Source organism: Hemitrygon akajei, chromosome 13, assembly GCF_048418815.1.
Source record: "Hemitrygon akajei chromosome 13, sHemAka1.3, whole genome shotgun sequence".
Taxonomy (NCBI): Eukaryota; Metazoa; Chordata; class Chondrichthyes; order Myliobatiformes; family Dasyatidae; genus Hemitrygon; species Hemitrygon akajei.
This window is the reverse complement of record NC_133136.1, coordinates 53,314,610-53,330,513: the sequence shown is the minus strand read 5'-3', so window position 1 is coordinate 53,330,513 and position 15,904 is coordinate 53,314,610. Positions and strand designations below refer to the sequence as shown.

At 39.3% G+C, this 15,904-nt stretch overlaps 1 protein-coding gene across 2 annotated transcripts in view; it reads right to left on the bottom strand.

Annotated features, from left to right (window-relative positions):
* The window catches only part of dlc1 (DLC1 Rho GTPase activating protein), a 459,645-nt gene extending 454,084 nt beyond the window's left edge, over positions 1-5,561 (bottom strand). The window contains exon 1 of one of the 2 annotated variants that reach the window (XM_073064603.1): positions 5,476-5,561. The gene's annotated coding sequence lies outside the window, so the exon portion shown is untranslated. Of the gene's footprint in view, positions 1-4,867; positions 5,056-5,475 lie in introns of those variants that run through there. The other variant, XM_073064602.1, reaches the window with a different exon arrangement.
* Positions 5,562-15,904: the final 10,343 nt, after the last annotated feature.

Here is a 15,904-nt window from a genome sequence, read left to right as displayed (position 1 = left end):
TAGCAATCCCTGCTCTTACCCAGGGTATATCCCATTAGGTCCTGGGGACTGATCCATTTTTATGCTCTTTCAGAAACACAACACCACCTCCTCCCTTACCTCCAGATGCTCTAACATATCAACATACTCAGCACTGATCTTTCTATCAGCCACTTCCTTCTCATTGATAAATACTGATCAAGGACCTTACCCACATGCTCTGCATTCAAACAAATGTTTGCCACTTTATCCTTGAGTGGTCTTCCTGCTCCCTAGTTATATTATTGTCGTTGACGTATGCATAGAATGCTTTGAAATTCTCTTTAATCCCAATGCCAAGAACTTTTTATGGCCCCTCCTGGCTTTCCCAATTCCCTTCTTGAGCCCTTTTCTGGCTTATTTGTAATCCTCTTTGATTCTAGCTTCCTAAGCTTTACATACTTTTCCTTTTTCTTCATGACTAAATTTATCACCTCTCTTGACATCCAAGGTTCTCTTACATTGCCATTCTTCTCCTTCCTTCTGACTGGAACAGACCTGTCCTGTAGTCTGTGCAGTTGGTCGTTAAACACCCTCCACATGTCGGATGTGGACTTGCCCCAAAACAGCTGTTTCCAATTAACTCTCCCTAGTTCCTGCCTAATTATCTTGTAATTTGCCCTGCTCCATTTTAATACTCTACTGCAAGGTTCATAATTATGCTTACAGAGTCATAGAAAAATCCAGTACATGAACAGGGCCTTTTGGCCCATCTCGTCCAAACCAAAAACCAATTAACCTGTCTCCTCCCTCCTCCCACCGACCTGCACTGGGACTATAGCCCTTCATACCCCTACCACCCACGTACCTATCCGAATTTCGCTTAAATGAGAAGCAGAGTGATGATGGTGCTAAACGGCGACTCCTTTGCTTGCATTTTCAGAAACAGCTCTATTCCATCTTTAATATCTTTATTTTTCCCTTTGAGGGTTCCTTTCAAGACCCTGACCTGGTGTTACAGGCTGACTATGGTTCTTTGCGGGACTGGGACCGACCCTCGGGGTCTCATAACTGGCCATTATTCGGTATGCCAAGGGCTCGGCCTAAGAGTCCGGCTCGGCTTTGGAAGCCTAGGATCTCAGGGCTCTGGAGACGGGTGGATCGAGAGCCGGTGTCACTGCAGGAGACCCGTGTGTCATCAGGAGAGTCAAAATATCTACGGCTGTATGCCCAGATCTTTGGGCATAGAGCTTGAAAAAAGTGATGTAACAGACTTTTAACATCGTAACATCATAAACTAGCAAGTTGTTTGTTACACCTCCGCACTCGCTGTGAAAATGGAGACACCCCTTTCTCCCTTATTAGGGAGAGAGACAGCTTGTGGTATGTCGAATACCGGTTGAAACACGAAATCTTTGAGTACTGCAAGTCTGTGTCTCTGCTGTTGCTTTGCTCATGCTGAGTGCTCAGTAGCGGGTGCCGATGCTTTTTTGCCGGTGGGGGGAGGGGTGATTGTTGCTTGCTACCGCTTACGTGCGGGAGGGAGGGGAGCTGGGGAGTCTTTGGGGTTCTAACAGTTAACTGTTGTTCATTCTTTGGTGCACTCCTCTGTTTTCATAGAGGGTTGTGAAGAAAAAGCATTTCAGAATGTATATTGTATATGTTTCTCTGACATTAAATGTACCTTTGAAACCTTTGAAGATGCTGAAATCGATTTCACATGCACCATTTATGCCAGCAACTCATTTCACACTCTCACGACCCTCTGAGTGAAGAAGTTTCCCCATACGTTTATCTTAAACTTTTCACTTTTCAACCTTAACCTTTGACCTCTATCAAATCTTCTCTCAATCTTCTGCATTCTAAGAAGTCCTAACCTATTCAATCTTTCCTTATAGTGAAGGTCCTCCAGACCTGGGAACATCCTTGTAAATTTTCTCTGTACTCTTTAAACTTACTTGTATCTTTCCTGTGGGTAGGTGGCCAAAACTGCACACAATACTCCAAATGAGGCTTCAACAACTTATACAAGTTCAACGTAACATCCCATCGCCTGTACTCAGTACTTTGATTTATAAAGGCCAATGTGCCAAAAGCCCTCTTTATGACCCTGTGACACCACTTTCAATGATTCCTGGTCCTGTATTCCCAGATCCCTTCACTCTAGCTCACTCCTCAGTGCCCTACCATTCACTGTGTAAGGCCTACCATGAAAACTATCTGAAAAATTCAGGAAATGTGGTCACTGTACCCACTTGCTCATTCGCTGAAAGTTCAGTCACCTGGCCAGGCTCATTACCCAACACCCAGGTCTCGTACAGCCCCCCTACTTGTTGGACTATCTACATACTGATTTACGAAACCCTCCTGGATGCACCTATCAAATTCTGCCCCATCTAAACCTCTTGCTGTAAGAAATGATCTACAGGGGAACTGGGAATATAGTTTATATTAGGGATGTTGAAGTTCCTCATGACAACAATCCTGTTGTTTATACACCTTTCCTTAATCTGCCTGCATATCTGCTTCTCAATGTCCTGCTTGTTATTGGGCATCAGTGATTGCACTGTTTCTATTTTGATTTCTACCCATATAGGCTCAGTGGCCGGCCCTCCATTATGTTCCCTCTGTGCAGCTGTGATATTGTCCCTGATTAGTAGTGCAACTCCCTGCCCTTTCTTTTATCTCCCTCTCTATTTTTCTAAAACATAGAAACTCTGGGACATTAAACACCCATTCCCATCCTTCTCTCAACCAACTGTCTCTAATGGCCTCAACATCATAATTCCATGTCTTGGTCCATGCTCTAAGTTTATCACCTTTACTTGTAATACTCCTAACAGTAAACTACACAGACTTAAAATATCCATCCCATCATCTCTATAATTTGTTCCTGTCTGTATTTACTGGCCCTGACAATTTGCTTCCTCTCCATCCCTCCACTTTCTGACCTGATCCCTGGTTCTTATCCCCCTGCCAAGCTAGTTTAAACCCTTCTTTGTTTATCTTCACACATTTCAACTGCCTTCAATGATTATCTTTAATTTTCTTTTGTTTAAATTCTCTCTAAATGACCACATTAATCCATTAACCATACATATCACCTTGACTACAATATTGCCCAGAGATATTCTTCTTATTTTATCTATTTCAATCCTACCTTCTCTACAAATTAAAACTAACTTATTTCTCTCTTTCCTATTTCTGATTAAGAATCTTTTACCTGAAGCATTAATTCTCACTCTCTCTTCACAGATGCTGCCAGACCTGTTGACCACCCAGTATTTTCTGTTCTTGTTTCAAATTTCCCGCTTCTGTAATGGTTTGACATTCATGAAAAACAATGTTCCTATTTTTCTGAGGTTTCAGCCACAGGCATGATCTCTCAATGGGATGTTTTGCAAAATTGCCATGCAGATGTTAAAAGACATTTATCCATTTGTACATGGATATGTCAATCATTTTTAAGCATGTTTAAAATATATTCTGATTTAAAATATATTATTAATGGACCAGAACCAACTCAATATGGGTAATCATAATACCCTTTTTAAGTGACAAGTAATGTTTTGGTGTTAATTTAGGTTTTCCTCTTTCATTTTGTCTGTCCCTGACTCAAAGTCATGGACTCCTGCTGAACTGTGTCTCCATGTTGCTGTCTGGTGTCAGGCTGCATAATGTGAATTGCAGTCTGTTTTTAAAGGTGTCTTCCATATACAGTTGAAAGCTCAAAAACACATATGAGGCAAAGCCATAATCCAGTCTTGGATGATGCATGATCACATTCCAAAATCATGAAATTGATCCTTCTCTTACTTGATGTCTACACATATGCACATTCCAGCAGGATTTAGTACACAGCAATCTGGAATGGGAATCTCAGCCAAATTGTCCACTTCCTGGCCCAAGGGCACTGGGGCATTTGTAATCTGCACTACTTCCCTAGCTGACACAAATAGAGAGCAGGAATCGAGCTGGGGAATGTGGATATCATTCCACATTGGCTAATAAATTTAACTATTGAGTTATTGGTGGAGCCTATGCACTTAATTTAATCAAAACTGGCAATATAAATTGCCCTCTGAGAACCTGGTTTAGGATTATAAACACGTGAATTCACACTGAGGAAAAGAACAATAAGTAATAGTTACAATAAAACATTTCACGTCCCAAAGTCATGCTCCTTCACCTCAAAATTGCATAAACACAGATTTCAATATTGGTATTAGTATCAAAATCATCAGTCTTATAAAGACACTAAATTGCATCCTTTCCTTTTGAATGACCTTCTGAATATAGCAGAGATAAAGCAGTCATTCCCAGATAATCCATTAGATTCAGTGAGATACATAGACACAGACACAGAACTGATTTGTTACAGCTGAAATGCAGTAAATAAAATGACATAACACCCGTTGTAAAACGAAGTGCTTTGCAAAATGCCGGCAGCTTACAAAAGCAAGTAAATATTTTCTAAAAATGTTTCAAACACACATCAAATTATATGATAAAGAAAATCTGCTTTTGTAAGCAGGTATCAATACCTGTTGACCTGCAAATAGGTATTTTATTTAAATCATCCATAATAGACAAAATGTCACTTTTTATTTATCTGTATCTCTTTTACACAGTTATTTTTGCTGATTTGTGAAGGTTTAGAACTGTATGCAGAACCTCCCAGCAGATTTGAATGCAATCTACACACCTCGCTCTGACGGTGTTTGCTAATGATTTTACGAAATATTTCAGTGTAGCATTTCCAAAATCAATTTGCCCACTGTATGGTGTTCCACAATTCTAGACCATTGATTAAAATATGCTTCACCACTGACTGTTTTCAATTTTGTGAGCTTCAGCCGTTTTACACTATGAAAAGTACTGTAAAACATAAATTCAAACAAGGTCTTACCTTCATCATAAACAGTCACAAAAAGAATCAGCATTTTTTTTAATTTCACAGACTGATCGCAATCCTGATCCAGAAGTTGTAAAGGATTTTCTTGTTTGCTTTAGTTAGATCAGTGACCAGTGCAAGTAGTTTTGTTCAGTGTGTGGCACTGAGAGCACACACAGTGCAGCTGGAATGAGACAACTGAACCGAACCCTGTCAAGTTATTCCCAGCGTCTCCTGTCTCCAAAATTCAGACGAAACTAATGTTTTGTGAGGGGGCCCAATGACCAGGCCCAGACTGACTGGAAACTATTTCCTGCCTCCAAGTACTATATACATGTGTGTGTGTGTGTGTGAGTAAGTACATGAGAAAAAGACACAAGAAAGTAGAAGAAAGCAAAGGGGGAAGATGCCATAATGGCAGATGTTTAGTGACTCAAGAGACTATGCGTCGCTAGTAGGTTCAGTCTCTTCATGTTCTGACTAGTTATGAAGAGTGAAGAGATAATAAAATTGATCTCAGTCTCAAAAGATTTGTTTAAAAATAGAAAATCTAAGTTATTGTGGTATTTATTTAATTGCAGATTAAGCTTCACGATTTTCAAGTGGATAACATGCATTATTACCTTTCCTGAGAATCTTCCAGAACAACAGATAACCACCAACAATGTAAATTCACAAGGGCAAACTCCATCTTGAGCATATTAGATTTGTGCTGACATAAAACACGCAGCAAACAGAGCTTTCCAGTTTGACAGAGTGCCTGAATCGCATCGCTAGGACTGCCCACAGCTTATGTATCCACATTTATGAAAAGATTTTCTTAAACCATCATGTGTTTATCTTTTTCCCCTGTTTTTTTGCCTCCCTTGAACAACTTCCTCTCTGTTTCTCCGAACGACTTTCAGGCTGGGAACTAAGTTCACCATTTGGTCTTGATTAAAAGCAGACAAGCACCTTTGTAAAAGCCAGAACCAAGCTTTTGAGATCACAGCTTTTTTTTCCTACTCTAATTAGCATGCAGTTCAGTAGCTGTGTGTGACTAAATAACTGCTTGCGTGCTATATTTTATATGAAAGGAGCATACATATCTACAAGATAATCCATTAGGTTTACATGTACACTACTTGAGTTTTTTTCTTGCTGTGATCATGGTTTTAATTTCCTTTACGTACTGTTTGATGACGCTCTGGATTAAACGCAGCATCACATGGCACTGTTTTGAACTCACAAACTTCATTATCACCAGTTCAGACATTAACTGAATTGTTGCAGATGTTGTAAAATCGTATAGTTCTTAAAACAGTAACTTATTCTGTCTTAAGTTGCAGGAAATAAGATTTTGTTAAAGATGTAAAAGGACGAGGGCAAAGGTGCCTGGAAAGAAAAATGGCTGAACAAATCACCGATAGCTCAAAGAAATTCAGAATAAATTTAACCTTGGTTGATTCCCTCAATATTTTTTAAAAAGTCAGCCACTTGCACTGATAGCAGCCATACATTAAGCAAGGCAATGTTCAAAATGTAAGTTATGACCTTTGCTGTTGATGACAATGATAAGGTGCATTGTTAAGTGGCCCTTTTAAAGTAAACAATGTATTGTGCCATTTTAACATCAGAAGTGATTTTTGAGCTTTTATTTAACCTAACATCAACTGAACTTTGCAACTGCAAAGCTTCTCCTCGCGGGTGGGAGGAAGGCCAAACATAACATAGTACAGATGGCCCAACATTTACAGAAGACGTAAGTGACTTCTGGACATAAGAAAAAGTCAAACTATCTCTCAGCTGAAGCCAGATCCACATAAAATTGGCTCAGTGGGAGAACATTTCAAAAAATACATAAATTAAGTAATTTTTTAAATGTTACATTTCCTTCCTACAGAAGTAATGGAAATGTATAAAATTATACAGACTTTTATGAAGTGGCCTAAAAATCAAATGTTGAATGTTAAACCAAGTGACTTTGATACAGGCAAACAATTTCCCTTCCTTTAAAGGTTCTTCACAGAATATCCTCTGGTTGCATTTAGCCTCCTTTTAGCAACATACCTCGATTCTCAACTCACCCACCTACAACTTCTCACAAAATACATCCATTTGGACATTTGAACTCCTGAATCAGTAAAGATCGCTTTGAATGCTCATAGCAACACAAGGAAACAAGAGCAGGAGTGGACCATCAGACCCCTCAATTCTGCCTATATTTCAGTATAATCATATCTGACCTCAGTTAGTCTCATCTCCCCTTCTGTGTCAGTTCCCCATTGTTCTCAATTCCCTGATCTTTCAAAAAAATTTACCAACTTTCGCCTTAAGTACTTCCAATGATCTGGGCTCCACAACTTGGAATAAGTTGGGCCGAAGTAATTGTGTCCGTGCTGTACAATGCCAGAAATTCAGTGTCCTCTGTGAAAAGAAATTTCTACATGCTTCTGTTTTACATGACTCCCCCTAATCTTCTAACTGTGTCTCTTTGTTTAAGACTCTCCCACTAGTGGAATCATGTGCTAATCATCAATAATCACAACTGACTGTAGGATTCCTTCTCTAATTCTCAAGCAGTGTTTGGATTCTACTGGCATGACGATGTTTAAGGGAAAATGGAGAAATATGACAGCACTGAATCAAGTAATCGATACCCAGTAAGATCGTTGTGGGAAACTCATATTATGCAAGTCTCTTATAGTGCATACACCTGTTAATATGTTCAAAGCTATTCAGAAAAGGTTTACTAAACTAATTCCTGGAATGGGTACGTTGCCATATGAGAAAAGATAGAGCAGGTTCAGTTTGTAACTGCTGGAATTTAGAAGAGTAAGAGGGGAATACTGAAATATATAAATCTCTGAATGGTCTTGATAGGATGGAGAAGATGTTTCCCATCGTAATTATAAGAATAGAAGAATCAGGAGCAGAAGTAGGCCATTTGGTCTCTCAAACCACCTCTGCCATTTAATAAGACTATGTCTGCTTCTATCTTGTCCGCAAGCATATTGTCCTCCAATTAGTTTAGCCATGGTCTTATTAACTGGCTCAGCAGTCTCGAAGGGCCATGTGGCCTATTCTTGCTCCTATTCCTAATTTAGACATTAGTATATTAAATGTTTTCAAATCATTCAAAAAATTTTTTTATCCAGAAGGGGATAATGAACATATTTTTTGAATGTCACAATTAAGGCTGTTAACTACGGAAGGCTGGAATACAAACACAAGGAAGTGATGCTGCACTTACACAGAAGTCTGGCCAAATCTGATCTTAGAAAAAAACTAACACAATAAGAAAGTACAGGAGAAATCTGCTTCCACCCACACCTCTCACTCAGTGCGAGTCGGGAAATGATGAAACTACTCAAAGTCATTTAATATCATATTCATGAGTGTAGGTATAAAAGGTGCAATGGAAAACTTACTTCCAGCAGAATCACTGGCACAAAGCATCAGGTAAGCAGCACTTACAAGAAATAGCCTAAATTAAAAATAAATCATACAATTTTTACAAGAAAGAACACAATTAGGACAGAAATGTTCATTTTAGTGCAGTCATCAAAGTGGTCACAGTGATGAATTATTGTAGTGATTAGGGTGTGTTGACTGGTTTCAGAATCAGGTAATTGAAGCAAAATAGCTCTTGAATCTGGTAGTGTGGGACTTCAGAATTCTGAGCCTCTGAGCCAGTGGTTCTGAGAAGATGCCATGGTCCAGATCACGGGGATGTTTGATGATAGATATTGCCTTCCCAAGGTAGTGCCTCATGTTGGTCCTACTGATGGGTGGGAGGAATGTGCCTGAGATGTATTGAGTCCCAATGCATCAGCAGGTTTGCTAGACCCTGTGCAGCTATTACCTGCCCTTCTTAAGATTTGGTGTCCAAAGTGAAAGTGTCATTGAACTGGAGTATTGTCCACAGAGTGAAAGCTTATCTCTGAAGGTGTAAGGACTTGGCAATACTCCCATCTCATATTTTGAGCATTTCTTTCATCTTCCAGCACACAATCTCAGCAAGTATAGTTAAACGGCTCTGGAGGAAGGAGGAGGGTCAGTTTTGAAAAAAATATATTTGCTGTAGATTTAAGCAAGTATATATCGCACCTTCTCCAGGGTTAACACATAGCTCTTAGAGGTTTGGTACCCAAAGCTGAATGCAATGATCCAAAGGGGGCTGTTAACATTCAAAATGTGGAATGTTCTCCATTTGCAACATAGACTCTTCTTTTGTCTCTAAATGGATGATGTTTGACATGCTTAGTGTTTCTATTATTTTTCAGCCTTTAATCTGAAACAATAATTTGGTGTCTCACTCCAGAGGTGCCTCCAGAGCTATAGAATATTTCCAACATTATCTGTTTTGCAAATTTCCAGCACTCAGTGCGTTTTGCCTTTGTGTTGGCTGTATTTAAAACCAAGGTCTAATCAAGGCTCTGGATTAACTTAACTTCCTCAAGTTTGTATTGGTCCCTTATAGAAAATGTTAAATACAATTTAAATGCAATTGATTGGTTTATTAAGAAGAAATTTGGCCTGTCCCCTAAAACCCTCACTAATTTTTATAGATGCACCGTAGAAAGCATTCTTCTAGGGTGCATCACAACCTGGTATGGAAGTTGTCCTGTCCAAGACCGGAAGAAGCTGCAGAAAATCATGAACATAGCCCGGCACATCACACAAACCAATCTTCCATCCTTGGACTCACTTTACACCGCACGATGTCGGAGCAGTGCTGCCAGGATAATCAAGGACATAACCCACCCAACCAACACACTTTTTGTCCCTCTTCCCTCCGGGAGAAGGTTCAGGAGCATGAAGATGCGTACAGCCAGATTTGGGAACAGCTTCTTTCCAACTGTGATAAGACTGTTGAATGGATCCTGACCCGGATCTGGGCCATACCTTCCAAATATCTGGACCTGACTTGCACTACCATAATTTCCCTTTTCTATTTTCTAATTATGATTTATAATTAAAATTTTTATTATATTTACTTCAATTTGTACTCCAGGGAGCACGAAGTGCAGAATCAACTATCTCTGTGATGATTGTACACTCTAGTATCAATTGTTTGGTGACAATAAAGTTAAGTAAGAAAGTAAGTATTATGATATTTAAAAATGGTCCCTGCAACTTGTTTTGGTAAAATAAACTACTTAATGATGTTGTTATCAGTAAGATGCTTGGATGCCATGAGATAAAGGCCAGTGATTTATCAGCTCTGTTGTCTGTTTCAGTTTGATAATTAACAATGCGCATATGGGAATTCCTATATGTTAATCACAAATTGGAGCAAGCAATCAATAGCAGTGGCACTCTGCTGTTGGCTGCAGTACAAGTTTAAAAAAAAATCAAAGACAACAATTTTAACTAGGCATAAAAGGACTGACTGTGCTGTTGTTACGTATTTGAAGACAACAAATCTAAACAATTATGTAGTCTTTCTAACTGAGGCTAAGGGGGGCTGTATGATAGGGCTAATATCTCTGAGCTAGATAATTATCCAGGGTAAGTGGCTATAGTTAGCGACAGGTATAATTCCCAAAATGATGAAATTACTTGGCTGTCAAAATGCAGAATACCTAGGCTGCTAGCTCATTAACACACTGAATCTTCTATTTAATAGCTCCAGAATTGGGGTATTTGAAAGAATGGACTTCTCCACTACAGCTGTAGGACTTGCTGCAGTCAACTATAAATTCACCCCCTAATTTCACCCGGCCTTGCCTTCATACCTTGGGAGTCAATGACAACCATTTGTTATCACCATCTTATCTAGGATGGTTTGAATAAAGACAAGCTGATTCACATAGGAAACATTCTGCAATCCCGCACAGAATGTTGATAGACCAGGCTATCCTCTCACAGCGGGAGCATCTTTTAAAGGAAACTGGATAAAGACTGAAAAAAAAATTGTAATAGTGAAAGGGAATTGCAAATGGATACAGTAGAGCATTTTGGGCCTTCTGTGCTGTAAAATTGTCCGTAGGTCACAGATATGAGGAGGATGTAACCAAGTTAACAGGAAAAGACTTTTTTGCATTAGTTTTATAGTTTTGAAACTCCAGAGGGGATCTCACAATCTCCAAGTTCCAGACAAACCCCAGGCAGATAGTATAACTGCTTGGTTCCAGCTGTTTCTGCCAATTTTCCAAGGCTTCTGAAATCTTCCCACCAAAGTTATGTTGGATATAGTAGGAGTCACCAACACAAGCCCACAAATGTAGACGCTGCTTTCTAAAGTACTGATTGGGAACTGTTTTAAAATAAAAACTACTTGAAACTGACAACAAATGATCAATTACATTGTAAAAATTCTCTAAGCAGCCAAAATCAGCTCAAAGAACTGAATACTGATATATCAGTCCCACGACAGTATTTCTGGGCCCATTGTTGTTTGAAGCTTTTTTTTAGTGTGGTCAATGTAAAATATTAAAAACATTGAAATACAGATGAACAATTTAAGAAGGTTTGTATGATCATGCTATTTTATGTTGGTAAGTACAACTACTACCTGCTGATTAAAAATTGGGCAGGTAAGTAAGAAATGGATATAATAATTTAACTTTTCACTAAAATGAAGTGTTGTAGTTTGCAGTCAAATGTGTTGAGGTTGCATTTATGACATAAGGCCTCCCAGGAGAGACTTGAACTTTATGTGCAGTCAGCATTACACCGGCTAATTTATTGAAATGATTTTTGCCGGATTACTTGATGACATATTTCTGTCTCCTACATTAAGATATGGCAATGTCCTCTCAATTATGCCATGCAATCCCAAACACTGAAAAGTTGCAAGAGGCTGACAGAGCTTGATGTAATCTCCAACGAGGCTGCACTCCTTGAGTGTTGCTCTGCCAATTTTCCAAGGTTTCTGATAACTTCCCACCAAGCTTATTCTGGAGATTGTAAGAGTCACTGTCATTCATCCAAGCCCATGAACTTAGAAGCTGCTTGACAAAATTCTAACTGAGAACTACAGGAGAAGGGCAGGAGAGGCTTGTAATTGAGTCAGTGTAATTGACCAAATTATTTTGTATTTCAAACAAGAGAAAATCTGCAGAAGCAAAAAATCCAAAGAACATACAGAAAATGCTGGAAGAGCTCAGCAGGCCAGGCAGCATCTATGGAAAAGAGAACAGTCAATCTTTTGGGCTGAAGCCCTTCATCAGGTCCTGCCGAAGGGTCTTGGCCCAAAATGTCGGCTGTGCTCTTTTCCATAGACACTGCCTGGCCTGCTGAGTTCTTACAGCATTTTGTGTAAGTTATTTTGTATTTCGCTCCAAATGAGGAACATTTTCCCTGGTGTGAAGGGGGCTGTAGAGGCAACAGGTAGCCCCAGTTTCAGATTTTATTTGGGACACATTGACCCTATCACGTACTCATCTTGGAAAGCACTGAGCCAGCTAATGTTCCTAATCAATTACACCCTCCCCATCAATAGAAGATATAATGAATATATTTGGATTCTGCAACAGTATATAGATAGGTTGAGGAAATGGACAAAAGCCTAGTAAATGGAGTTGAATGAGGGCAAGTGTGGCTGTTGTCATGCACTTCAGCAGGGAAGGAAAGTGGAGAGAAAAAAGAAGGCAAAGGTTTAGTGATCTTCATTGCTAGCAGTTGGAGGTAAAAGGTAGAAAAGTTTGGTAACAATTGTGCAGTGTGTCAGTGAGGTCACACCTTGAGTACTGAGTATACTTTTGATCCCCTAATCTGAGAAAAGGTATACTGTCATTGGAGACAGTCCAAAATATATTCACAGCCCAATTCCTGGGATGAAGAGAAAGTTCTATCATAAATGGCTAAATAATTGAGAGCTATATACTTTTGAGTATAAATGAGGGGCAATCTCATCAAAATGTTTAAGGTTCTCAGCAGGCATGGTGTAAGTTAAGTATTGAGACATTATCTGTAATGGGAAATCTCAAACAAGGAGTCATAGTTATACGATCAGAGGGCAGTAATTTAAGACATTGAAGTGAATAGAAATTTCTTCTTGCAAAAATAATGAATCTTTGCAATATGTTATCCTGGAGGATTCTAAAGGCTCGATCTTTGGAGATAATTGAAAAGGACGTTGTTACATATTTGAAAGAATGGGGAATTGAAGGTGATAGGGAGGTGGCATAGAAGAGATGTTGATTGGGGAGAGTATTTATGATCATATTGAATAACGGTGGAAATGGGATGCTGAGTGGGTTGTGTGATAGGTTTCAGTAGCCAGATAGCTTACTCCTTCTACACCCACTCCTGCTCCTATACTCTTGTGTGTGTATTCTTATATGTATAATACTGAAACCCCAATGTTCCAGATGAAATGCCATGGATTGAAAATGCATTTGGGAAGTGTAGCAGTTGACACTTGATTGATATGTTTGTGTGGACAGTCTGATTTGGCAGCTGGTCTTTTTGAAGGATGCAATGAAACTCCATGTTACAGTAAACTCAAGTTGCAGCTGGAGACATTTCTTTGTCAGATGATACCTGCAACAGACAGTACAGGTTAGACATTGAACTTATAAGACCAGAAGATATAGGTACAGAACTAGGTCTTTTGGCCCATTGAGTTTGCTCCACCATTTCATCATGGCTAACCAAAGTTTCCACTCAGCCCCATTCTCATGCCTTCTCCCCATATCCCTTCACACCCTAACCAATCAAGAATCTATCAACCTTAAAAATAAGCAAGGACTTGGTCTCCACAGCTGCCTGCCTGTAGCAAAGAATTACACAAATTTACCACTCTCTGGCTAAAGAAATTCCTCCTCATCTCTGTTCTAAAAGGACGCCCCACTAATCTGAGGCTGTGTCCTCTGGTCTTAGACACTCCCACTATAGGAAACATCCTCTCCACATCCACTCTATCAAGGCCTTTCACCATTTGACAGGTTTCAATGAGGTCACTCCTCATTATTCTGAATTCCAGTGAATACAGGCCCAGACCCATCAAATGCTCTTCACATGACAAGCCTTTTAATCCTGGAAACATTTTTGGGAACCTCCTTTGAACTCTCTCCAGTTTCAGCACATTCGTTCTAAGATAAAGGGCCTAAAACTGCTCACAGTTTTGGTGAGGCCTTACCCATGCTTTATAAACTCAATATTACATCCTTGCTTTAATATTCTAGTTCTCTTGACATTAATACTAGCATCGCATTTGCCTTCCTCACCACAGACTCAAACTGTAAATTAATCTTCAGGGAATTCTGCATAAGGTCTCCCAAGTCTCATTGCACCTCTGTTTTTTTTTGTATTTTCTCTCAATTTAGAAAATAGTCAACTCTCTCATTTCTTCTACTAAGTGCATGACCATTTCCTGACACTGTATTCCATCTGCCACTTCTTCGCACATTCTCATAATCTAAGTCCTTCTCAATCCTCTCTGCTTCCTCAAAACTACCTGACCATCCACCTATCTTCATATTGTCTTCAAATTTTACAACAAAACCATCAATTCTATCATCCAAATCATTGATATTTTATGTAAAAATAATCAGTCCGAACACAAACCCCTGTGGAACACCACTAGTCACTAGCAGCCAACCAGAAAAGGTTCCCTTTATTTTTCCTCTTTGCCTCCTGCCAATCAGCCAATGCTTTATCCATGCTAGAATCTTTCCTGCAATACCATGGGCTGGTAGCTTGTTAAGCAACTTCATGTGCGGCACCTTGTCAAAGACCTTCTGAAAATCCAAGTGCACAACATCAACTGATTCTCCTTTGTCTATCCTGCTGTTTATTTCTTCAAAGAATAACAGCAGATTTGTCAGTCAAGATATTCCCTTGAGAAAATAATGCTGACAATGGCCTCCATAATCTCTTCAGCCACCTCTCAAAACTCTAGGGTGCATACCAACTGGTCCAGGTGACTTACTACCTTCAGACCTTTCAGATTCCCAAGAACCTTTTCCGTAGTAACAGTAATTTCACACATTTCATGATGGCTGATGCCTGGAACTTCCACCATATAGCTAGTGTCTTCCACAGTGAAGACTGATGCAAAATCCTTATTCAGTTTGTCTGCTATTTCAATGTCCATCATTAGTACCTCTCCAGTACTGTTTTCCAGTGCTCTGATATCTACTCTTGCCTCTCTTTTATACTTTGTGTAATTGAAGAAACTTTTGATATCCTCTCTAGTATTATTGACTAGTTTAATTTTGCATTCCATCTTTCCCTTCTTAATGACTTTTTTATTTGCCTTTGGTTTTTAAAAGCTTCCCAATCCTCTAACTAATTTTTGCTCTATTATAAACCCTCTCCTTGGCTTTTATGTTGGCTTTGACTTGTTAGCCATGGTTGCTTATTTAAGGAGAGTTTTGCGGGTGTTCAGACTCATTCCGATAGCCCAATCAGCAGCAGGAGCAGGCAACAGTGATGAAGTTTCTCACAGGTTGGCGATGCTTGTTTAACCCTTACATACTGTTTGGGTCAAATTTGACCCGTTTTGACATTTGACAGCAGTAAAAACACCTTAAATGCCATTTTTAAAGCCGAAATTTGATGACTTTTCCTAAAGTGACCCAAAATGTGCAAAAATGAAAATATTTAAAAATTTTTGAGGTGCTACAAATTTTTGTATATTGAGGCAGTTCTGGGTCAAATTTGACCTGTATCTATTGAAATGGATTTTAAATCTCTGAAACATTAATTAAGGATTATTCACTCATCTATTAATGTCAGATAGGCTATTTATACATTCTAAATAGATCTGTGGTTCAAAATTTGGTATAGACACTTGTTATGAGGGGATTCTTGGGCCAGGTCAAAATTGACCCAGACCATACTGTGAAGGTACAGAATATGAACAGGTTGCCTGGGTTAAAAGTACAGAAGGAACAAGCGGGGTGACCATTGTTGGGAGTAGGACAGTGCTGAGAGTAGGTGTGTCAGGTTTTGGCTCAAAGAAGGCCTTGGCTCGAAAGAGGCGTTGGCTCTGTGTAAGCTTCTGTTAAGATTCTTTTATTTTTTCAATGACTGTATCTAGTGTAGTAAATGGCTGTTGTGTGTTCTTCATGCCAGATGTTGGAGTCCTGGGATACCCAGAGTCTCCTAGGGAACAAC